This window comes from Ambystoma mexicanum, chromosome 2q, assembly GCF_040938575.1.
Source record: "Ambystoma mexicanum isolate Mex_15411 chromosome 2q, UKY_AmexF1_1, whole genome shotgun sequence".
NCBI classification, from domain to species: domain Eukaryota; kingdom Metazoa; phylum Chordata; class Amphibia; order Caudata; family Ambystomatidae; genus Ambystoma; species Ambystoma mexicanum.
In genome coordinates, this window is record NC_090924.1 from 968,229,047 (window position 1) to 968,254,925 (window position 25,879).

General features: G+C 47.8%; 1 protein-coding gene across 2 annotated transcripts in view; it reads right to left on the reverse strand.

Annotated features, from left to right (window-relative positions):
- Positions 1-25,879, reverse strand: part of KIF15 (kinesin family member 15) — a 2,141,222-nt gene that overhangs the window by 1,734,843 nt on the left and 380,500 nt on the right. The gene's annotated exons all lie outside the window — the stretch shown is intronic.

The window sequence follows — 25,879 nt, forward strand, 5'->3', positions numbered from 1 at the left end:
TCTATGCAGGCAGAAGCTGCCAAAACCTCTGTGTTGGTGCAGCACAAGCTAGTATATATGTCATTCAATGTGCAGGCCTCCATTTATTAGGGTGAATATTGTGACCAATCAAAACAGAAGAGTCCATTATTCACTTAAAAGGACTATTTACTGAATCACTCTTTGACATGATTAAAATTTAACTTTATGTACATTATGTTCCCATAATGCTCTTTGCTTTTATGCAAATCGCTAGGTTTGGGTTCCTGTATTGCGACAAATTACTTAAAAACAAGAATTTTCAAAAACCTACTTAAAAACGAATACAAAAACTATCGACTACATAAACATCTAATGCCAAATTATCACTGCTCAACGGTCAAACATGATATACAGACAAACCATTTTTTTTTAAAATGCATAAATGTTCACAACACAGTTCCAAAATCTCATCACAAATCGTTCATGTTACAATTCATAGATTGCACGAGGGCAATGTCTCCAGTGTTTGTTATCGTTTAATAAGAGCAATGGTGTGCACATTAATGGGCAGAAATGAACCTGTATTTCATTCACATCTATTTGTAGAAACCCTCTTGAGTGGGAACTATTCCAAAAATACGTTATTTGGCTTGGTTCTTTGCAAGTACACAGCACCCCACATTTTAATGATAATTGTAATCATCCCTTGCGCCAAATTTCTTCTGCTTCATTCCGACACTGAGCCAAGCTGCATGCCATTAAATTGGGTATGACCATTTCAGCACTTAGAAGCATAACAGGGAACCTATGTGGAAGCACAATTTGAGAGAATGCGCAGAGGCGAATCCATGCTGCCACGTCGCTGTTTGGGAGACAACATCCGAGGAAGCGGAATGGGGCCACAACAGGATTCTAATCCTTTTAGCTCATGCCCTGACACGACATTGCCATTGTCGAATATACTTCAGAAGACCAAGCTGGCCGTGTGTACCTGCACATAAACTCGCAAGCTGTGCGCAAGATAATACTGTCTGCAAAAGAAGAGCTGCTGATTCTTGGTTTTGAGGATTCAGAAGAAATAACTGAATTACAACGAAACTATCCTAAAGCTAGTCAGAGCCAATACAAGGGGACTTCCCAAGAGCAACGTAGAGATAAAATAAGGCAAAGTTTGTCTACCGTCTCAAAGACACAACAGTCTGGAAAAGGGAACTATGGTGGGAACAAGCATTAGCTAGACCAATTCCCTGAGGACACATTGCTGTCTTTAATATCTTGGAATACACAAGGTTTCCAACATGTGTACGATCAATTTCCCGTGGACCTGAGCAATAATCTTGCAATATGCCTTCAAGAAACCTGGTTGAGGAGTCCGCCAGTAAAAGACAGCTATGTGACCATGTTAAATCCTGCAGGGAAAAATGCTAAGGGTCAACCTTTTTCAGGCTTGCTAACAATGATAAAAGTAGGGACAAACTGGGAAGTGCCGGAATCGGAAAATTCAAACATCTTTATACAAGGAACGTTGTTGCAACATCGATCTGAAATAACTTCTAACACGTGAGATCTGTTCTTGATTAACGTATACTGGAATCCGGCCCAGATAACCTCAGAAAAATTTGTGTCATCAGTAACAGAGATTATAGATAAACATAAACCTATCACGACCTCATTATCATAACATGTGGCGACATGAACATAACATGGTTTAATGCAAATGGAGATCGCATTAAAGAAGTTAAGAAACAAGGACTATCGCACCTATCCAGAAGAAATAAATGAGAAAGTGAAATGGAGGCATGTGATTGTGATATGGCTAACGGTCAAGTGGTGGGCGACATACCGCCCAAAAAGACTTGGCACAATATGGGTTTTGAGAAGACCTTGGACTATATTTGGGTATCAAACCATTTCTGGCACAAAATCGTGGGGCTGAGAATAATCTCTACAAAAAACCGCGACCACAATGCAGTGGTCATGATGATGAAACTACCGAGGAAATCAGATATCGTAAGAATAGAGCAAAACCTGGAGATAAATAATGGGCTAAATAGGCTCAGAATATCCAATACTCCGATAGTCATGCTGACCAATGAATTCCAAAAACTACCCAATGCACAGGTAAGGTATGCAAACTACCTTCAATTGCTCCAACAACGTAAAGTAAGACTGTTATGGCAAAAACAAACTAAAGAACACACACGCACGATTGGAGCAAGAAAGTAAAGGAAGAAAAAAAGAAGGTCAACAGAGATGTACAAAATTTAAAATCTCAAGGAGGTACGGGGACTTAAGATAAAATCAAAAAATGGAGGCAAAAATATCGAAACTGGATAAAAGCGTTTGCCTTTTTGCGAGATCAAGACCGAGGAGAGACAATGTTGGGCCTAATTAAATTAAACAATTGCAGAGAAATCTGGCGCTTTTTGAACAAATGTACCATCAATCAGGCAGGTACGATGGTCAGTGGAGTTTCTGAAAGTGCGTGGAAAAAACACTATAACAAAGTATTTACCCAGAACAATGTAACAATCCAAGTTCATGAAGTAGTGGAGACAAAATGGCACTGTATAGTGCTAGATGAAGACATGAGTGCAATAATTACAAAACTGAACAATTCACGTGCAGCAGGGCCCGACACCATCACTAATATGATGCTGAAGACACAAACAGGAATGGTCAACCTTCATTGGGAAACTATTTGCAAACATTGCTGAATATAGAGAAATACCACAATCCTGGACATCTGCCATAATAGTTCCAATTTTAAAAAAGGGCAATCGGGCTGATCCTGTCAACTATCGCCCGATTGCCCTACTCGACACAACTCGGCAAGATTTTTGCAAACACTCTTCAGCAGAAACTAACAAGATGGGCAATCATGAAGGGAATAACTGATCGGCGTCAAACAGGTTTTACTAAAGGTGTTTGGACCGAAATCAATCTAACCTTGGTAAACTTGTTAAAATTGAAAGCCTTGGATAAAAGGTCAAATCTGTTCCTAGCTTTCATTGACATGCATCAAGCTTTCCACACGATCAATCGAGAACTCTTGTGGCAAAAATTAAAAAACTGGGATTGTCCGGAGTGCCTTTTGCAGCCAATAAAAGCTCTACATACAAAAACAACTATTAGGATCAGAATAAATGAACAAGGCCAGTTATCAGAACCAATGAACACGCAAAAAGGAGTGAAACAGGGCTGTCCGATAGCCGCTCGTCTCTTCAAACTCTTCATTGCTGACGCGCCAGAGTATCTGAGTGATGTGAGATGTTTTCCACCGAAGATAAATGGCCATCATATTAATTGCACGAATTACGCAGACGAATTAGTTGTGGTTGACACCACACAAATAGGGCTGCAACGGCTGCAGACAAAGTTACAACATTACATGAATGATAATTAGCTAAGGATAAATGTCAGCAAAACAAAAATTATGAAAATTGGATCACGGAAAGGACATAAGAACAAACATTTCCGTTGGTACATTGAAAACACCATCATAGAAGAGATTACCGAAATCAGATATCTGGGTGTCCATGTTAGTAAATCTATAAGAGAATGGAGTTGGATACAAGACATTATGCGGCGAACCAAAATATTGGCCATACATACAAGGAGCCCTAATCCATAACCTATATGGAAAATGCACCCTAATACCTATACGTACATTCTATCTACAAAAGGTAATACCAGCCATACCATTTGGCTCTGAAGCAGGGTGGAATCCGGATTACAGAATATGGGCAAAATTGGAAGGATTATTTTGGAAGCGAGTGCTGAAATTACCAAAATACATTTCAATCATTGTCATCAGGCATGAACTCGCTGTTAGGGAGAATTCTCTGTAAGGCTAATTTCCCAAACCTAGTGGGTCCCCCAGCAGCTTTGCTGGATTTTTGGGGTTTATTTTTTTCTCTCCTTCTAAGAGTGAGACTCTTCTACTCCCACTCTTAGACATGATTTGAGGTGTTCCTTTATCTTTCCATGTGTTTTATGGGCTATGGGGTCTTTTACTCCATAGGGTCTCATGTGTTTTTGATGTGGGTTACACAGGGGTGTCGTAGTGATCCCCCAACATAGACTCCATACCCTGGGACTGACTACTGTCTCCCAGGGCATGTAAAGTCACCATTGGCTTTACTTGTCCCAAATTATGAACAGAAACCAGTACAAACCATCATATTGTCGACGTACTGGTTGGGCCAATTCAATTGGCCCGGGGTCTGTTCGAGGGGGCACGTCTCCGTCCCCCCTGATCGAGTTTGGGCTGGTGGCAGTGGATACTACTTTTTATATTCGACCGCGAATATATCTCTATGGGATTTTCCCATTGTTCAAGGCTACCAACTTTAATTATTTAATTCTTATAGTCTCGAACATACCGCCGGTTTATTTAATTAATATTAATTCACCGGTTGGTATTTTTTGCCAGAACTCGATTCTAAAATGGCGTTTGTGTTCCCTTCTGTGACTCCAACCCAAGTCGAGCCCTTTGTTGCACTTTTTGGCGGGCTTCTCCACAGAAGCCTCCAAAAGTGGTGCCACTCTGTCTGGGTACCACAGGGAGTGTGGGAGGGGGTTTGGCACCCTGGACTGAGTTACCTTGGTAACTCAAGTCGCACTCTTGTGTGATTGGCTCAAGTGGCCGGCTCACCACTTAGCATGTTTGATTGACAGCTAGGCTGAGTGAATGGGGGTGTGCTGCATAAAAGCAGGGCTTTGGGGACTGGAACTTCAGAAGTCGCCACAGGACCTAAGAAACCGAGGAGGGAGAAGCTGAGCCGACCTGCAACGACGACACCACCGGTGGAGCCCTGCTGAACCGTCTCATCACTTTTCCCGACGACAGAGGAGATCTCCAGTCCGGAGAGTCTTCTTCCTTTGAATGGTGGGGATAACCAGTTTTGCCTTCTCTTCACCTTCCTGGAGCATCTCGTGGCCGCCTTGCCTGTGCCAAGCACCCCGGCAACCGGAATACCATGGTTTACCACTACCGCGAAGAGCAGGGTAGTACCTTTTAACCGAAGAACTCTGCGGCTGGTTTCTTCCCTGGCAGTGCAACGGCCTTCATCTTTCCTCCATGGCGAGACCTCTTCTTCCTCTGGACGAAACACCGACTTGCACCTGCTGCCAGGAACAACTGCCCCCGCTGGAGCTTCCTTCACACTTAAGGTACTGTGTCCCGCCTGGCTTCCCTTGCGACAGATCGTTCGGGGTGACAGTAAAGCCTCGACCTTCTAACCTGGGCTAGCCTGGGACAACCTAGCTAACTTTGCCTGACTTTAATTTCATCCTTTTTGTGCGAACTATCTACAAGACTCTTTGGGCATAACCCCACTGTGTGAACCTGGTCCCCTCCTGCTTGCTCTCTCCAAGAGTGGGCCTTGCAATTGACTTTCTGGCTCTCCAGTAGAACTCTGCCTATCCTGCCTTACGGTGGTTCTTTTTAAAAGTATTGAAACTTGTGTGCTTCCTTAACTCTGCCTTTTTCCCTCCCTTTCTTTATAACTTATTAGAGTGTCATCTTATGTTAAGCGCTCACCTCTGTCTGAAAATAAGTGGTGGTTCTCACTACTAATAAGTGAATAGGGTTGTATATATATATATATGATAGTGACTGTGTGCTGGATTTACTTACCTCGTTTTTGCTAGTGTAAATCCCAAGTGTGTCTTTAAATAATTATATACTTTTACACCAAAGCTCTGGTCAGTGTTTGTTTGAGCTACTGTGCCTCTGTACCTATTGTGTATACTCTGCATACTGCCTAACTCTTCTTGAGGGAAGTCTGACTGCTCAGCCACAGCTACCAAGTGAATCTGTGTGGTACAGACTGCTACCAAGTGAGTTTACTGCCAAACACCTGTAGTCTTAAATCTTTTGCAGTGGTCCCTAAGGGAACTGCGCAGGTTTCTGGCTAACACTCGCTCTTGAAGAATTGTATGTAAATGTCATCTGGAAGTCGATGTCGCTCTACAGTAAGATGATAACTCCAAATCCGGAACCTGCGTATACAATATTTGATGAACATAACATGCGACAATATGAGAACATCTTAAAGCAATGGGTACAAAGACTAAAGATGCTTTTACAAGCCGCTGAGATAAACTGCAACATGTTATTTGACCAACCACAAATAGCAAAAAGAAAACTGAAAGAATGGGCATGGATTCAAAATTTGGACAGGCTTGAAGGCCTATCAACAGCTCCTAATTTAGGAGCAACTAAAAATAAACTAAACACAATGCCGAATTACCTGCTACAATTTCCTTCACGCCATCATCGTGACAGCTTTTTGCGCCTACGTGTGAAAGCAATTAAAACGAAGGAAATGTTGCTGATGAGACACGATCGTGACACCAAAGACAATTCATGCAGATATTGTCAGGAGGAAAGTGAAACAATAAGACACTTAATAGTTGACTGCACTAATCTGAGAGATTTGAGAACCCTGCACCTCGGCAAATTTGTTCCGCTAAACAGAAATCTCGACGACAGGTGGTGGCGCATATTAAGTGGGAGTTCTGTGCACTTAACATGTTCTGTGATCAATTATATAGACAAAATTCTGGTCTAAATGAAAATGAGACTGGATATGAAAATGCGTAGTCATGCGTACGAAAGACTAAGGGCTGAAGTTTAACTGGAACAAATGAAATGAATAGTGAGGATTTGGTTTTTGTAATAAAAGCTCATAAACTATATGTTACAATAAAAAAATGTTTTAAAAGTCAGAACAAGAACCACCAATAGCAGCAACCCTTCTGGGGTAATCTACCAGACTCTTGAAGGAGCCAGCAATCAAAAGGAAAACGTACTAGCCTGTAAGGGCTCAAGTGCAGGAGGGCAGCCCACGGCAGCAGATTGATAACTTTAGCCTGACAAGGACTCAGGCAAGGAGGAAGAAATACTTTCTGGTAAGCAAATGTTAATACCCAGGCAAGCAAACAGGGAGTGAAATTCTCGCAGATAAAGGCAATTCCAAGGCAAGGGGAGAGTAGGAATTGCTTGCTGGTAGATGCTTGAAACATTGAGTATCGGAAGGTAACCCGTATCACAGGGGGTGGGGGGGCAGAAGTTTATTAATGTTATTTTATGTTTGTATAGCACCTACTTGCATTGCTATGGCTTCGAAGCCCTCTGGAGTGGAAGGTCCTTCGGAAGACCGTAGTCTGTGCAAACATGAAAATGAAGGAACATCACATTGCATGCGAATAGTAATTAGAATTCCATAACTATTCATTTATTAGCCGAGAAGACTAGTTAAAAATTCAGAGCAGCATTGTCTTCAGGCACAGCGATGACTGCTATGTCAGGGACTGTGTGACAGCTGGACCACATTTTTCATTGGACCTAGCCGTTTTCTATATGTTGCAGTGCAAGATGGGGATTGGGTATTATAAATAGTCCATCAACCTCTAGGGTAACTGTGTACAGTTGAGGGCTCTGCTATACTCTGAAAACATGCACACTGAATGTCATGTAGTCAAGGCAAAACAACCTACCACTCTGCTATCCCACCACTGTCCTTTTGCAAACAAAGGCCATTTCACTAGCTCGCATTGCCCCTGCCAATCCCCCTCTCTTTCTCGCTCACACATCAATACACTGTATCCCATGTGCAACAAAGCAAGCATCATAGTTGGCAGATAAGGAAAGGTTAGACAGTCTGTAAACTCCAGTCAATTACCATAAGCAACAGCCAAGGGTTATGGGAGGCAAGTACCTTTCATTCAGATAAAAGGCTACTTGAAATTTTGAGCCGCAGCCACCCATTTTGCCTTCTTTACCATGCTGGTTGGCAGGCTGAGATATGCCTCAAAGCTCACACTACCATGCTCAGGTGGTGTGCTCCGCGTCCTGCTAGGAATTCCGCACTTCATGGCAAGGATCTTTCTTGGGCAGGGCAAAAAGGCATTTGTCAGGCGTTGGTTGAGGATGGGGCTACAATCCCTAGTCATTTCGCCCAGGTCTACCTTTGCGTCTCCCTCACAGTCCAGAGTGAAAATTCCACCCCTTCCACCGCCACCAATACACACAAACTCACAAGGTTTTGGCATGGCACCAGGTCTTCTCTGCATCAGCGATGTTGCAACCCTGGAGGGGATTGTTCATGATGAAACGCAGAGCAGAAAAGATGGGAGGAGTTGCGATTTCTAAAAAATGTGCTAAAGCTGGACGTAAAAAAAAAAAAAAGTAAAAGGACCGGGATGCGCAAAGGGTGCAGGATGGTAAAGTGCAGTGTGTTGGCAGTGACAGACAGGGGTTACAGGGCTGAAGGATATGATGGGCTTTCCGATAAGTCTGCAATCTCGAGTTTGCAGTCTATCTGGCCTCTTTCTGGTTAAGGGTCAATATGGGGTTTTCCATACTTGTGCCACAGCTAAAATGATGGGAGCAGAGAAAAGATATTGAGCAAACAGGACAACCTTGGCTGATCATCCTTCGGAGTGGGCTGCACACCCTACGTCCCACTTAGTGGATTTAGATAATTGTGGTCAAGTAAACAAATGAATGTGGTTGCAAGTATTTCAGTTTATTCACTGAAGTAATCTTCAGAGTAGGCTACTTGTTTGTTTGATAATTTTAAGCAGATGCGTAACTAGCCAATGCAATCAGACATAAGGGCCTTCGCCATGGCGTATTTTATATTGTATTGTATTTTGTTATTTATATAGTGCTCTTTCCCCACTTGTGGGGCCTCAATGTGCTTTTTCCTTGGTTGAACGGCCTTCGTGACCGTAGTCTGTCGTTAGAGTTCTAGGGCGGGTTAGTTTAGGAGATGCATGTGTGCATGTTGCCATTCTAGGACGTAGGTGGCTGGCAAGGCTCGACTAAGCATCCCTAGAGAGGTCAGACACATGGGTGGGTGCTGTTGGTTTTAGAGATAGATTGCTATTGTTTAGAGAGTTTATGTGGGTCAGCTATATCAAATTCTTTTTGGGTGGTGGTTGCTGCGTGCTAGTGCTAGAGGTGTTGAGGTACGTCAGGTGTTTCAGTCTGGAAGGCTATGTGTGCACTAGGCCGGATGTGCTTAGCTGTAGGCGTATTCCATCGTGCATGGATGCTTGTCTGTGCCTGTGTTCTGTGTCCACGCTAGTGGTGCGAGCTATGTGTATAACTCTATACCAGATAACACAAAAGAATACTACAAGGACAGTGTACTTGTGAATGGTCAGGAGACCCCTGCCATTAGAGACTCTAAGGCCAGCATCACAGTGGTGGATGAAACCCTTTTCAAACCTGAGGATGAGACTAAGGCACCCAAAGGTGCCACCAAGCTTGCTGGATGCCCTATCCAGATGGTCCCAATACTACCAGCTCTCATCCAGTGCAACAATATGACTAAGAATACCTGTCAGTGGAAACAGTGAGGTGCCTGGGAGGGTCCTGCAGAGGAATGATATAAAAACTCTTGGAGTTGTATCAAGTACCCCCAGGCCTCCCAGTAAAAGGAAGCAGGAGTAGACTAGGAAGGCTAGAGAGCTCACTTTAAATGACTCAATGGGTTGTTACAGAAGAACCTTTAACACCCAGTCCACAAGAAGAGCAAACATCTATTTCCAGGAAGAACGAGAAAGGGAAAACCCAAGGTCTCAGGAAACAAGAAAGATAGCACTCCTATGCATCAAACCAGGACATCCCTGAGAAGACAGTCCAAAGTCACACCTGTGACTACTCCACCAGCTGAGGCGGAGTGTGAGGTTCAACGAGAAGATGGTGAATCAGCTACTGATGACACTGAGCTGGAAGAAGACCTTTTCTCTGTTGGAGATCTGGATCCTAAACGCCATCCTGAGCTGCAGACTTTGCTTGCAGAAGGTGGCCCCTGTAGGGCAGGCTTCAGCAGAAGTCAAAGAAAGTGTCCTACTCTTGAAGGATTTCGCCAACAGGCAGCTTCTCAGCTGGAAGGGCAAGAGCCAGCGAAGGACATATTGGTTAATTAGCAAATCATAGCAAAGCTTACCAGTGTTCGTGATCACAACAAACATGGTGCGCCGAAAGTTGATTGTAACATGTACAGACCAAGGTGTAATGCATTGTGCAGCATTAAATAGAATTGGCAGTAATATTAGCATAATTCAGTCAAGGTTCCATAGTTAGCAGGCCACAAGACATTAAACAAAACGTACAACCAAATAACAAAGAAAGAGAAAAAAAGAAAGCAAACAAATAGTCAATATACATCACTTAAATAATCTGTTCAATCGATTTGCTTGGTTGCCTAAAACAGTATTGTCACACTGTGGTCTACATACCGTCATATTTTGTATCCAGAGAGGCAACTAAAAAAAAAAAAAAAAATTAATAAACTAATGAAATTCCATGTTCTGTATAAGTGATACTTGTAATTCTGACCTGCTGGCGTTCAATCTTGCAGAGGCGAAAGTAGCTAAATGGAAAAACAAAGTTGAGATTTTTGTTACGCTCACCTGGTATCCACAGGGACGCCACCCAGCCGGGTTACTCGTTGGTATGCTTCTCAGCTTTGCCCTGATGTGGTCTGCGGGGAAGGTTCTGCCTGAAAATACAGGACTGTGTTCAAGACTGACCGACTGGGGTAAGTATCCTCCCTCCACCCCCGTACGATTTCAGTCCCTCTGGCGCCCTCTCCTCACCTTGTGGTATAATTAGGTGTGCTCTCCGTTTTGCCTTCTTTGCAGGGGCGCGTTGTCTTTCATGGGCGAGTGTGGTCCAGTTACTTCACTGATGTCGGCCCGTTTGATATTGTTCAGGTAGGTCTTATTGCTGTTCTTTAGTTTTGTTGCTATCCTGCATGCCTTTCTTTGTTTAAAATGTCTTTTTTCTCCCTTAGGTATACGGAGCTTCAGCGCGGAGAACTGGCTTGGTTGAGACCCGCCGGTAAATGTTGGTGCATTAAGAGCGCTATGATGCGGTAAGTAAGCGATATGCGCAGCGCTGCAAAGTCTTGCCTTTGCTAACCCGCGTTTTCCTTCCTTGTAGGTCGCGGTGTTCTTCAGCACGAGTGGAATGTCCGGAGTGGTGCCAGCCGAGAGGCGACCAGCCAGGTAAGCCTTTTGAGCAGTTCGTAATTTGTAAATGTCTCTACTGCTTTCTTTAATGTTGCCTCTATCTTCTTCTTTCAGGTCGTTCTGTCCGGGAGGCGTGCAGATTCGAGGAAGCTGTTCTCATTAGCTGCGAGTGTTTAAAGATGAAGACTGCAGGTGAGATGCTGCTGCTAATGATATTCCTTTTGTCTCCTTGCAGGTTCTGCTTCTTCGAGGTTCGAGGGAATAGCTGGACATGGTGAGCGTCACGTTGCAAGCTGCAAAGTAACGCGAAGTGTGTTGTCTTGCTCGGGTGTGATTAAAATAGCCCCAATAAAATAGTCCAGGAAAAGTAGTCCCTAGGCTACCACACCCAAAACACTAGACCGCATAGCTTGGTTCTTAAGGACCAAGCTATGTGGATGCCTCCATGTTGGCTGGCAATAATAAAGTAGTTCCCAAGCACATTGTTTATTCATGGTGTATGAGCCTGGCGCCATAGGCGCCAGGACTGGCCCCTTGAGGGCTTTTGCAGAGGATGCCAGGCTCTAGAGGCCGAGTCCTGACTCCACCTGGCCAATGGGTTTGCCAGAGGGGGTTTTGGGCGAAGGTCGTGACAGCACTACCCCCCTTCCCCCCCAAGGCCCCTCCCATGGTGTTCCTTCTGTCTGGCCCAGGTTTGGTTGGGAAGTTCCGATGGAATTTCCTGATTAGAAGTGGTGCATGGATATTCTCAATGGGCTCCCAGGATCTATCTTGTGGTCCAAATCCTTTCCAATCGACGAGATAATATAGCTTGGTCCTAGAGTACTTGGAGTCCAAGATATCTTTGACTTCGAATTCTGGTTCTCCGTCAACAAGTATGGGCTTAGGTGGTGTCCTAATCCATGTGCCGGGTTGCATTGGTTTCAGGAGGGACACATGGAATACCGGGTGAATATGTAGATTAGGTGGTAAATCCAGTTTCACGGCTGCTGGGTTGATAATTGCCTTAATGGTATAGGGTCCTAAGAATCTGGGATGAAAGGTCCGGGTTCCTTTGATGGGTACGAATTTAGCGGCGAACCAAACTGTCTCCTACTTGATAATCAGGGGCCTTTTTCCGGTGTTGGTCGGCGAATCTCTTGTTTTTCTTTGGCATGAATAAGGTGTTCCTTTGCCCTTTTGAAAGCCTGAGTAATGGTTGTGTGCAGAGTCTTTACTGCTGGCATTTCCAAGCTGGCTGGAAGGTCTAGTTCAGAGGTACGTGGATGTCTGCCTTAAAGGAAATAGAAGGGCGTTTGTCCGGTGCTTGAATGCAAAGATTTGTTATATGCATATTCGGCTATCCATAGTAGGTCTTTCCAATTCCTTTGTCCGTGGTGCAGCATGCAATGTAAGGAACAAGTTACTTACCTGTAACTTTTGTTCTCCAGCATGGATCTGGCATGGATTCACATGCTCAAGAATATTCCCCGTTAGGCCGGGAATCCTCGGTAAAGAAAAAAATCAGTATCGGTTTTGTTTCTGATCTGTCTTTCTTAGTAGTAACCAATCACTGATCTCTGGGTCATACTGCCCCCAGCCAATGACTGCCCTCTCCCTAAGCCCCTCCCCTGGCAGCCATCCTCAGATTTGGTAGCACGTACAGTGGCAGGATGACCAAGTGAAGAGCCGCAGAGGGGAAGGAGGGAGGGTTCGCATGTGAATCCATGCCAGACCCATGCTGGAAAACAACAGTTACAGGTAAGTAACTTGTTCCTTCTCCAGCACGGGGTCTGGCATGGATTCACATGCTCATGAATATAACAATACATAACAGTACACACATGCACAACCACGGGAGGTGGAAAAGGCTCAACATTAAGCATTATATAAACTCAACATTAAGCACTCTTACCTCCTCACCAGGCCCACCTTCAGGCGAACAGGTTGCACAGCACTGCTTGGCCGACTCTGGACTCCTCCCTGGAATCACGGTCGACGCAGTAGAATCTCGTGAAGGTGTGCGTCGACCTCCACGTAGCAGCCCTGCAGATGTCCAGCAGGGGCACACCAGACAAGAACGCTGTGGTAGCAGCGATCGCTCTGGTCGAATGGGCTCTCGGACGGCCGGGAAACGGTCGGTTTGCCAACCGGTGACAGTGCATGATGCAGCCGGAGAGCCATCTGTAAATGGAATCCTTCGAGAGAGCTTTCCCTTGGTTCACAGGTCCAAAGTTCACAAACAGCTGTGACGTCTTCCGAAAACTCTTCGTGCAGTCCACGTAGCACTTCAGCGCTCTAGCCACATCCAGCGAGTGCAAAGTCCTCTCGGCCGGCGACGAAGGCGACGGGAAGAAAACCGGTAACAAGGGCTCGTTGAGGTGGAAGTCCGACGGCACCTTGGGCATAAAGGAGGGGTGCGTCCTCAGCACCACCCTCGTGTCGTGACAAGTCAAGTATGGAGGCTTGCAGGATAGGGCCTGGATCTCTCCCACTCGTCGTGCGGAGGTGATGGCCACAAGAAATGCCGTCTTTCACGACAGGAACTTCAACGGCGCCGAATGCAGAGGCTCGAATGGCGCCCCCATGAGCCTAGACAGCACCACGTTGAGTTCCCAAGCCGGGGGAAGGAGCCTTCACCGGCGGGAACGAGCGGAACAGTCCCTTCATAAATTCCTTCACCAGGCGATGAGACCACAAGGACGCCCGTCCCGTAGTTCTGGTGTATCGGGAGATCGCAGCCAGATGCATCTTGATGGAAGCGTGAGCTAGTCCAGCCTTGGCCAGCGACAGTAGGTACGGCAGTACTTGAGGGGCCATGATCCTCAGAGGGTTAATCTTCTGTGCACGGCACCAGACAGAGAACCTCTTCCACTTATGTCCGTAGCACTTGAGAGTTGAGGACGCCCTAGCCTCTGCAGCCAGCCGGGATATCGTACCCGCCAAACTCTAGTGCTGCAGGAGCCAGGCTTGCAAGTTCAGCAACTCCGGGTCGTGATGAAGGATGGCACCTCCTTCTCTGGAAAGAAGATCTGCGTCCGTCGGCAGCTTGACCGGTAGGGACGCCGACAAGTCCAGAAGGTCCGGGAAATAGATCTGCCTCGGCCACGCCGGTGCGACGAGGATCATCCTGCACCGGGACCTCTTGAGCTGGTTGATGAGTCAGAGCAGCAACGGCAACGGAGGGAATGCATATAGGAACAGGCCGTCCCAGGGGAACGAGAAAGCATCGCCCATGCTCCTCGGTTGGGGAAACCTGCTGGCGAACCTCTGGCACTTGGAGTTCGTTGCGAACAGGTCGATCTGGGGTTTGCCCCATCGCTGAAAGAGTCGGTCCACTTGATCCTGGCGTAGTTCCCACTTGTGGCACGAGCGCAGCTCTCTGCTGAGTGAGTCGGCGATGGTGTTTTTTATCCCTGCCAGATGAAACATCCCTTGAGCAACGGCCCAATGCCACAGATCCTGGGCTTCCTTGGATAGGGCTGGGGATCTGGTTCCGCCCTGCTTCCGGATGTAGAACATCGTGGTGGTGTTGTCGGTGAAGATCCTCACCACCTTGCCCTTGAGGGACGGGAGAAACGACCTGAGGGCCCAGCCCACTGCCCAGAGCTCCAGGATGTTGATGTGGAGTGGCTTCTCCTCCGGGAGCCAAAGGCCTCTCGCGTGAAGATCTCCGGTGTGCGCTCCCCACGCCTCCAGGGAGGCATCCGTCGTCACCGTCGCCTGGTGGGCAGGGGTCTGAAAGTCTGTCCCTGCCGCTAGATGACGCGGGTGCCCCACCACCGGATCGCTCGTCTGAAGGTCTCGTCGAGAGGGATCCTGTCCTCGAAGCCGCCAGTCGCTTGAATCCAGCGGGCGTCGAGGAACTCCTGTAGAGGGCGCATCCGAAGCCTGCACAGGCACACAAGATAAAAGCAAGAGGACATCATACCATGGAGGGAACTTGATGGACCTTACCCTGGCCACATCCGTGGCCAGCAGACGCTGCACCTTGCCTAGGATGGCCTTTGTCCTTTCCTCCAACGGCGAGGCCAGACGCTCCACTGTGTGGAGCTTGCTCCCAGAAACAGTGCGACTTGAGAGGGGACCAGGTGGAAGTTGATGGAGAACCCCAGGTCCGTGAGCAGAGCTGGACGGTCTTCGCTGTGTGTTCTACGGCGGGCTCCCTTGTCCTTGCGCGGATGAGCCAATCGTCCAGGTAGGGGTAGACGTGGATCCCCTGCATGCGCAGCCGCGCCACCACTGGAGCGAGGCACTTGGTGAAAATCCTGGGTGCCGACTTCAATCCGAACGGGAGGGCCCTGAACTGGTAGTGGCGCCCTTCGACCACAAGATCAACAGTGGGGGGCTGTTCTGTCGTATAATATTTTTAGGGCCTATTATTTGACTTAAGTAGGCCTGGGTTATTTTTATTATGTCAGGAAAGATACACAAACACTATAAATGTGAGAATGTACCAATGGGAGTTTCAGAGACACAGCAATTTTACAGCTTTTTTAAAAAAAAAAAAATATTTTACTGCTGGATGCAATTGGTAATACTGCATCAATAATTTTTTGAAAAGAAAAGGGAAAAACATTTGTTGAAAGAACACAATCAGAAAATACACAGAGGGTTCATTTGAAAATTTACCTTGTCATAAACAGATGCTTAAGGAAAAGTCAAGATTAATAATTAATCTCCTTATAAACTCTGTATTTTTTAAATGAACCCTCTGTGCATTTTCTGATTGTGTTCTTTCAACAAATGTTTTTCCCTTCTTTTCTTTTAAAAAAATTATTGATGCAGTATTACCAATTGCATCCAGCAGCAAAATATTTTTTTTTTAAAAAATAAAGCTGTAAAATTGCTATCTATGTGTGTCTGAAACTCCCTTTGGTACATTCTCACATTTATAGTGTGTGGGTATCTTTCCTGACATAATAAAAATAACCCAGGCCTACTTAAGTCAAATAATAGGCCCTAAAAATATTATACGACAGAACAGCCCCCCACTGTTGATCTAGTATATTTAGCCCTTTGTTCTGCCTTAGTCGGGCTATCCCTCCAGTTACCAGCCCTTCGACCACAAACCTGAGGAACTTCCGGTGTCCTTTTAGAATGGGAATGTGAAAGTATGCATCCACCAATTCCAACGACAGGAAATCGCCCTCCTCCAGCTGTCCCAGCACCTGCTGGAGGGTGACCATCCGGAACTTCTGTGCCTTGATGTACTTATTCAGTCGTCGCAGGTGCAGGATGGGTCGCCACCCTCCTGTCTTTTTTGCGAGGAAGTACCTCGAGTATACTCCGGAGCCCCAGAGCCTCTTTGGGACGAGCTCGATGGCACCTTTCTTGAGCATCGCCCCTTACCTCCAACAGTAGTTGAGGGGCATGGTTTTCTTTCCTAGCCACGGGAGGAATGCAGGGGCACTTTTTTAGAAATTCGCGGGCGTGCCCCTGGGCCAGGGCATCCAGCACCCAACGGTAGGTGGAGATGGACTCCCACACGCTGACGAACTTCGCCAGCCGGCCTCCCACCGGGGTTCTTCGGTGGGGGCCCGACACCATGGTCGATTCAATCTTGCTTGGAGGACGCCTTGCCCCCTTGGCCTCCCTGGCGACGACGGCGGGATCTACCCGACTTGCCTCGTCCTCTATAGACTTCCTGCGACGAGGAGCAGACTGCTTGGCAGTACGTAGAGGAGCCACCGCCGAATCCCTTGGAGGCACCCAACTTGCCTCCGGAGCTCCGAAAGGACAGCCTTCGTTGCTGGAGAACTCCTAGTGCCTTAGCTGTCTCCGTGTCCGCCTTGATGGCTTGGGGGGACTCATCCACTGTTTTCTCAAACAGGTTGTTCCCGTCGAACAGCATGTCCAAAACCTTGGCTTGTACGTCCTGGCGGAAATCCGTCGCCTTGAGCCACCCTCGTCATCTGAGGCAAACGCTGTAGCCTAGCTGGTGGAAACGAGTGTCGGCAATGTCAGTTGCCATCCTTATTGGTGTGGTCCGATGCCACCTTACCTTCCTGCACGATCTCCAGGGCCTCAGCCCTCTTGTCGTCCGGTAGGAAGTCCAACAGGGGGGCGATCTTGTACCATAACTCCCTGTCGTAGCGGGCCACGATCGCGAGGGCGTTGGCCGCCTTAATCGTTGTTGCCGCCGACGAGATAACTCGTCCCATTGCATCCAGCTTCTTTCCTTCGCCGTCCAGCGGGGAAGTTGACGTTGAGGCCGACGCCCCCCCTAATTTCTTCTTGACTGCCGCTGAGACGATGAAGTCAGGGGTCGGTTGCGCCCTAAGGCACAAAGGGGCCGCGTCATGGACCCGGTACTTCTCGTACCGATCCCTCTTGGCAGGTGTCGTAGACTGGTTCTTGAGAAGGGTGAGACCCTCGTCCCAGATGTCATCCAACAGAGGCACGGCGAGGACTGTCTTCCTCTTGGCCTCGCGCCGTTGGTAAAGGAAAGCTTCCTTCTTCTCTTCGGGGCAGAGCTGAAAAAGCTCAGATGCCCTGGCGATCATAGCGTGGAAAGACCCAATCTCGTCGGGCGGGGAGGCCCGGGCTGGAGGCGATGGGAGCTCCGTCCCGCCATAACCGCCGTCCTCATCCGTTCCCGTCGTGGCCGTGTCCGTTCCAGTGTCATCCCCAGGTACGGGGGACATGGGCAAAGGCTGAGCAGGCCGCAAGGGCTGAAAAGGCGGGGCTGCATGGGTCCGTCTTCTCTTGTTTGGGGAACTTCCCGACGGGCCTGGCTCTGGCTTCCCCGTCGGGCCTGGTTCCGGCTCTCCGAACAGAAGGATTGTATTGCCAACAAAATGGCCGCCGAGTTGTCCTGCGGCTCCGGAAGCGACGGGCGCGACGGTTGACTAGGAACCTCGCCGCCGGCACTCTCGTCGTCCTCTTCGTCGGGATCCCTCCCATGGGACCGGGCCTCTTCGACACCCTCATCAAGGCCCTCCAAGACTTCAACCAGTTCCTCCTCGGAGGATGTGTCCTTGTCGACAATGGCCACCGCGCCCTCCCCCCTCTTTTTCCACCGGGGTCTTCACGGGGGCCTTCTCGATGGGCCTGAAAGAGGCTTCCTGCCGCGGTGGCAGAGAACTCTGGGCCCCGAGGTCGCCTCCACTGGTGTAGCCTCCCCAGGCTGCGCCAGGGCTGCCGCGACTTCCTCGATAGAGGCCTTAGCCGGGTGAATCAAGGCCTGCACCACCTTCTGCGGGCCTGTGGCCTTCACCTTGGGGGGGTGGGGGAGGAGGATCACCGCCTCGGTCGCCCTCGGCTGGATCCTTCGAAACCGACCGGGGCCTCTCCAGAAGCTTCGTGGTCGATGGTGCTGGAGAGGATGCGCCCTGCCTGGCAGCCGAGGAGCCCGACCGTTCGGCGCTCCCGGTGCCTGCTGACTCATGGTGCTTTGCCTTCTGTTGGGCCCCCGTCGCCAGGGCGCCCTCACAGGACTTAGGAGACCGCTCAGACTTCTCACCTGACGGGCTCTTTCCTTCCATCCAGTTGGAGGGACGAAGATGTCGATCCTTGATGGTCCGTTCCGACATGTTCCTGCAAAACGCACAGTCCTTCTCCACGTGCGTTTTGTCCTCATGAAGGCAGTAGAGGCACTTCGAATGCTCGTCCTCTTTGAACACATTCTGCAGCTGGCATCCAGGGCAAACCCTGAACAGCTTTTCCGGGCGTCGAGCTTCCTTTCTCCTGGGCCATGTCCGGGGAAGGCCACAGAAACTTCTGGACTCCTCCAAGAAGCATAATTCGACGAAAACCTCACCCTTGAGGGGCGTAGAAAAATCCAAAACGGGTCCCCGTTGATCGGATGTAGACACGGTGGAGCTTGAGGCTCTATTTGACCAAAAAATGAGAAAATCTCTTTAAAAAAGTGTGAAAACGCAGCAAAAAGCACGAGAGCTAAACACAAGGACTCCGAACACTTGAGCGTGCGGTAAAAATCTGAGGATGGCTGCCAGGGGAGGGGCTTAGGGAGAGGGCAGTCATTGGCTGGGGCAGTATGACCCAGAAATCAGTGATTGGTTACTAAGAAAGACAGATCAGAAACAAAGCTGATACTGATTTTTTTCTTTACCGAAGATTCCCAGCCTGACGACGGGGAATATTCTTGAGCATGTGAATCCATGCCAGACCCCATGCTGGAGAAATATTGCTCGAGTGTCCGATTGGTTCTCTCGGTTTGGCCGTCCGTTTGGGGATGGTGACTGGTAGATAGCCGAACGTCGATCTGCGTCATTGCACAACATTTTTTCCAGAAGTTTGAAACAAACTGGCTGCCTCGATCAGAGACCAGAACCGAAGGGAAGCCATGTAGCTTAACCACGCCCTCCAGGAACACTTTTGCTAAAGTGGCTGCGTCTGGGAGGCCTTTGAGAGGAATAAAATGGGCCATTATCGAGAATAAGTCCACAACTACAAGAATGGTGTTGAACCCTTGGCTTGGAGGTAGATCAGTGATGAAGTCAAGGGAAAGAGTGCCATGGAACTGGAGGAATGTCCAATGGTTGTAGGAGACCAGATGGTTTTTATTTCTGCGATTTATTTTGTGCGCAGACACCGCAGGACTGAATATACTGAATGATGTCCTTAAGCCAGGTAGGCCACAAAATGTTTTCACCTTAGCCAGGGTTTTGGCTATCCCAGGATGCCCTTCGATCAGTGAATCGTGATAGTTTGAAATAATATGCTGTTGTAATTCCTTCTTGGGTACATATAGGCGATCCCTAAAAAAGGGTAGATGGTTCTTGATGGTATATTGTTCTCTTTGTGTTTGCCATGCGAGGTAGGCATCAGGATTCATTGTCCGTTGGATTTCTTTTCGTACTTCCGCTTGTGTTAAGGCTGTCGAGATACCCAAGAGTTTGTCTTCAGGTATAATAGGTACTGGGTCTGGAGTAGTATATAATATATCATCTATGCCCATGCGAGATAAGGCATCCGCCTTTCCGTTTCTGACTCCTGGTCGAAATGGGATCACAATCATATTCGGCGAAGAAAAGGGCCCACCGTAATTGGCGCCAGGACTGGGCCTTGGTTGTTTTTAGATATTGCAGGTTTCGGTGGTCTGTGATGACTGCAATGGTGTGTCTGGCCCTCAGAAGGTAGTGCCTCCAGGCTTTAAAGGCAGATTCGATAGCCAGGAGTTCCTTGTCCATGATGGCATAATTAATCTGTGGAGGTGAGAACTTTTTCGACCAGAAGGCCACAGGATGTAGCTGGCTGGTTTCCAGGTCTCTCTGTGAAAGGACAGCCCCCATTGCGAGACTGGACGCATCAGTTTCAACGACATAAGGGAGATCTGGATGAGGATGTTGCAGGATTGGAGCGGAGGTAAACCTTCGTTTAAGTTCTTGAAAGGCTTCTTCTGCTTCTTCGGTCCAAGCAAACTTTTTATTGTTTTTTCGTAATAGTACTGTGATTGGGTGCACAACCCTAGAGAAGTCTGGGATTGTCATGATCTCTGCTTCCAAAAGATCAGGACTTGCCCGACTCCCTTGGAAGCAGACCCATAACCCCGGTTCCGAGTGCCAGCCAGTCCCAATTGGGACCTTTTGGACCCTGTCCTGGCGCCAGTGGCACCAGGCTCATAAAGATGCCCAGTCCCAGCGCTGGAAGCGCCGGGCTCATAATGCTTGGGTGGACTTACCTGCAGCAGACCATGCTGCTTACTTACCTGCCAGTTGAACCCCAGATCCTCTTCTGTTTGGGACTACTTTTCCTGTTGGGTGGGGCAGGAGCCACTCCCTAGGTTCAGAACACTGGAACTCTTCTGGAAAGCAGGAACTCTTTTCTTACCTAGGTGTGGCTGTGGAAGGAGACACCTAAGCACTACAGGAGGCTATTTAAACCACACCCGATGGATGAATCTTGCTTTGTGTTATTCTGCATTCTCTGCAGCAGAACGCTCATCGTGTCTTCTGCTTCTGATCCTGGGCCTAAGGAAACAAAGGCTTACCATCCTGGAATCCAGTCTTCAGCAGCACCTGTAAAGACAAAGAAAGAACAGGTTAGCACTACGGTCTTCAGTGGCAGCGCATCTCTTACCTGGTCCATCGGCTGTCACCAACGCTTGCGCTGCATTCCGGCATCTGAAAGACAAAGGCTTACCTACTCTTCGCATGTTCCGGAGGCCTTCGGCGCTGCATCCCGCATCTGAAAGACAAACGAAGGTGCGTTTTAATGACATTGGGCAACTTTATTACTCACGTGCCATTACTCCTTCCCACGCCGAATCCAGTGGGTATTCCAGCACCCTTCAGCTTCTCTAAAGCTCCGAACTTGTACCTGCAAGATAAAAGGGACAGTTAGTGCGCATCGTGAAGCAGGCTACAAGCGCTTACCTACGTGCTTCCAGGCGCTTCTATTCCTCACGCGGGTTCGATCCTCAACTCTGATCAGCCCGCCATCCGCCATCGCCGGAACTCTGCAAAACAAGAGATATCATTACAAAAGACTTTTAAGACATTTGAAGCGCCCAGAACTTACCGTTCATGCAGTTAACGACAGACAGCAGTCCTCTGAGGTCAAGAGGCCTGCACCCTTATCCAGTGAAGGAACTGGTTACGGCACCCTGCCCCGAGGCAGATGGAGAGCTCGGCGTTCACTTACCTAAGACATCTTACTCTTCGAGTCAGACATACAGTGCACAGAGGTCCAGCCCAAAGAGCCAACCGTGTGTTACACATCACCTTTGAAGATACGGCATTCACCCAGTCAAGACCGGCGCCTCTGCGGGAATCAGGTGAGCGTTACAGAACACAAAGCCTACCGCAAAACTCCCACCCAGGCGCTATGGAAACCTCGGATACCGACCAACTAGCCCAGTTACTTGGGGAACTAAGAGAAGAAGTGCATGCAGCCCGTCAGGAAACGAATGCTCTAAGAAGGGAACTGATTATTTCCAAGGAGCGAACAGATGATCTCGCTAGACAATTGCTACAGTCACAAGACGGACAAACTCCGTTGCCCGCATCAGGGGCAAATCTTCCTTCAACATCCTCTACGAACCCAGTGCAGATCAACCTACCTGGGAATGTACCTCTGGCTCCGCCCGAACGATTTTCTGGTGACCCAAAGAGGTTTGCAGTATTCATTAATCAGTGCCGGTTGCACTTCTTATGCCGGCCAGCAGCCTTTCCAACTGATCAAGCTAAGGTAGCTTTCGTGCTTTCGTACCTTAGTGGCAATGCGGCAGACTGGTCGATCCCTCTAGTTAATCAAGATGATCCGGTTCTCCATGATTTTCAAGCTTTTCAGCTCAGTATGGAAAAACTGTTTGCAAGACATTCACAGGGGCAGGCCTTGGACAATGAGCTCCTTTCATTGCGACAGGGTAATCAAGACCTTTTGGCTTATATTGCGTCTTTCAACAGACTGATAGTGGAAACTCGATGGCCTGAGGACAAAAGGATTACGCTGTTTTATAGAGGTCTACGTGGAGAGCTCAAAGATGTGTTAGCCCAAGTAGTGAATCCTCCGCAAGACTGTTCGGACTATATTGACTTAGTCGTTCAAATTGACCACAGACTGCAGAACAGGAAGGCCGATCGTTCCAAGTTTGATGCTCGAGTATTTTCCAAACCACCAACTCCTACCAAAGGAGTAGACTCCGGGGAACCCATGCAAATAGGGGGCCTGAAAGGACCACTAACACAAAAGGAGCGGGAAAGGAGAAAACAGCTGCAATTATGCCTCTATTGCGGAAACTCGGGGCACTTTCTTCGAGACTGTCCGGTGAAACCAGCCAAGAAGGCAGTAGGAGCTGCAGTTACCAGGGTCACAAACTCTGAGCAGGGAAACGACCTCGCCCGACAAGAATAGAGGTCCTCTTGCCGAGCATTAAAACCAGTTCCGTGACCTCGCATTTCGTGGTACCTATGGTCCTCATTAGCCCTGAACATCCGGATCGATTACATGCGATTGAAGCTTACGTCGACAGCGGTGCCATTGGCAATTATGTGGATCATGAAATGGTTTTGAGGATGAATCTGACTCTTTGTCCAAAGGCTGTAAAGGACGTCATTACTACGGTGGATGGTACGGAGATAGCCTCCGGACCAGTAACGCATACCACCCAAGAAGTGACGCTAGTAAGTCAAGATGGACACCATGAGAAGATAGTGTTCGATGTGATCAAGGCCCCTCAGTTCCAGATTATTCTAGGAATTCCTTGGTTAGAGAAGCACAATCCTCAGATCGATTGGCGAGCAAGAACGGTTCAGTTTCCAGAATGTGTCTCTACTTGTCACCCTCGACCTGGTGTTGCACTGGCAGCAATTTCCTCGGAGGCTCCCCAGTTACCTCCTGAATACCTAGAATTCCAAGATGTTTTCCGGAAGGATCAGGCTAACTCTCTACCTCCTCATAGGTCTTATGACTGCCAGATAGACCTGATACCTGGATCTACTCCTCCTTGTAGTAGAATTTATGCCCTCACCAAGCCTGAGAATCTTCACCTCCGACAATACCTGGATCAATACCTAACGAATGGGTTTATTCGTCCTTCCAAGTCCCCTGCTTCCTCAGCTTTGTTCTTCGTTCCAAAAAAAGAAGGGGACCTTAGAACTTGTATAGATTATCGCGCCCTGAACCAGATCACTGTTAAGAATAGATATCCATTACCTTTGATCCCTGAACTCCTGGACCAAGTCAGAAAAGCATGCATATATACAAAGCTGTATCTTAGAGGAGCCTACCACTTGGTACGAGTAAAAGAGGGCAATGAATGGAAGACGGCCTTCCGCACCAAGTATGGGCTATTTGAATATCAGGTCATGCCCTTCGGACTTTGCAATGCCCCGGCCGCCTTTCAATATTTTATGAACGATGTCCTCAGAGAGCTCATAGATGTGTGTGTTGTTGTTTACATTGACGACATCCTCGTTTATTCTTCATCGGAAACTGAACATCGGAAACACGTGAAAATGGTCCTCGAGAGATTGCGTCAACACAAACTTTTCGCTAAGTTGGAAAAATGTGTTTTCAACGTGACTGAAGTTGAATTCTTGGGATTCATATTATCACCTAGCGGAGTGCGTATGGATTCAAAGAAGGTTGATGCAATTCTCAAATGGCCATCGCCATCCTCCGTAAAAGGTGTTCAAAGCATGTTAGGCTTCGCTAACTTTTACCGCAGGTTTATCCCCGAATTCTCTCGAATAGTCCAGCCCATCACCGCCTTGTTAAAGAAAAACAAACGTTTGGACTGGTCTACCGAGGCGGAACAAGCTTTCCAGAATTTGAAGACTAGATTTATCTCTGCACCGATCTTAAAACATCCTCGCCCAAAACTCCCCTACATCGTTGAAACTGATGCTTCGAGCCTTGCCATGGGGGCAGTTCTATCACAAAAGGACCCAGTAACCAATCAGTTGCATCCCGTGGCATTTTGGTCCCGCAAATTCTCGCCTCCTGAAATCAATTACACTATTACTGAAAAGGAACTTCTAGCTATCAAGTCCGCCTTTAAGGCTTGGCGGCATTATCTTCTGGGGGCCCGACACACCGTTACTGTGATTACAGATCACCGAAACCTGCAATATTTGAAAACCGCAAAAGCTCAATCCTCTAGGCAACTCCGTTGGGCACTATTCTTTGCCGAGTTTGACTTCATAATTACCTATCGACCTGGTACAAAAAACGGTAAAGCTGATGCCCTTTCTCGGATGGGAGTGGAAGAACATTTGATCAATCCTAAACCTGTACCTATCATTCCCGAACAAAGAATTCTAGGTGTAATCGCCACACAATACATAGAGGAAGTTAAGGATAAAGCCAGGCTACTGGTAACTCCAGCAGACATACAGAATTGGCATCTGCAGGGAAAGGACTTTACGGTGAAGGACAACCTATTATATTTCCAAGAACGGTTATACCTGCCCAGCACAGATTTACAGAAAAGGTAATCTCTTGTTATCACGATTCTTTAATGGAAGGACATCCCGGTATGACCAAGACCTCGGAAAAGATCAAGCGCTACTTCTGGTGGCCGTCTTGGAAAAAAGATATCAGAGACTTTATAATGTCCTGTGGAGTATGCGCCCAAAACAAGAGTCAAAAGGAAAAACCAGCCGGCCTCTTACGCCCTATTGACATCCCGCCTCGCCCTTGGCATACGCTTTCTATGGACTTCATCACCGATCTACCTCCATGCTCCGGATACAATACGATCCTAGTAATCGTGGACCTATTCTCCAAGATGGCGCATTTCATTCCACTCAAAGGCTTACCAACAGCAGCAACTCTGGCCCGAGAATTTCTCGAAAACATCGTCCGACTGCACGGTTTTCCTTCAGTTCTAATTTCGGATCGAGGTAGTCAATTTATTTCTCATTTTTGGCGAAGTTGCTGTCGGTCGGCTCAAATTGATGTGAGACTTTCGACCAGCCACCACCCTCAAACCGACGGACAAACCGAGAGGACCAATCAAACTCTGGAACAGTATTTGCGCTGCATGCTACAACAAACTGAAAAAACTTGGAAAGATATCCTTTGGATAGCCGAATATGCCTACAATAACTCTGTCCACTCGGGAACTGGGAAGACCCCGTTTTTTCTTTTATACGGTAGTCACCCTCGAACCTCGGAGTTGGATCCACTCCAAGATCTTGGAACACCAGCAGTAGACCACCTGCATTCTACAATCACCCAAGCTTTTAAGGAAGCCGTTTCTCACCTTCAAAGGGCTAAAGAACAATACAAGAAAGGAGCAGACCAACATCGGAAGGAAGCCCCCCAATATCAAGTAGGAGATCAAGTCTGGTTATCCACCAAATATCTACCTCTAAAAGGACCACGCACATTCAACCCAAGATACCTTGGTCCCTATTCCATCACTACCATAGTAAATCCAGTAGCGGTCAAGTTGGACTTGCCCCCTCACATGAAGATACATCCGGTCTGCCACGTCTCTCTATTAAAACCCGTGCAACCTCAAACCCGACTA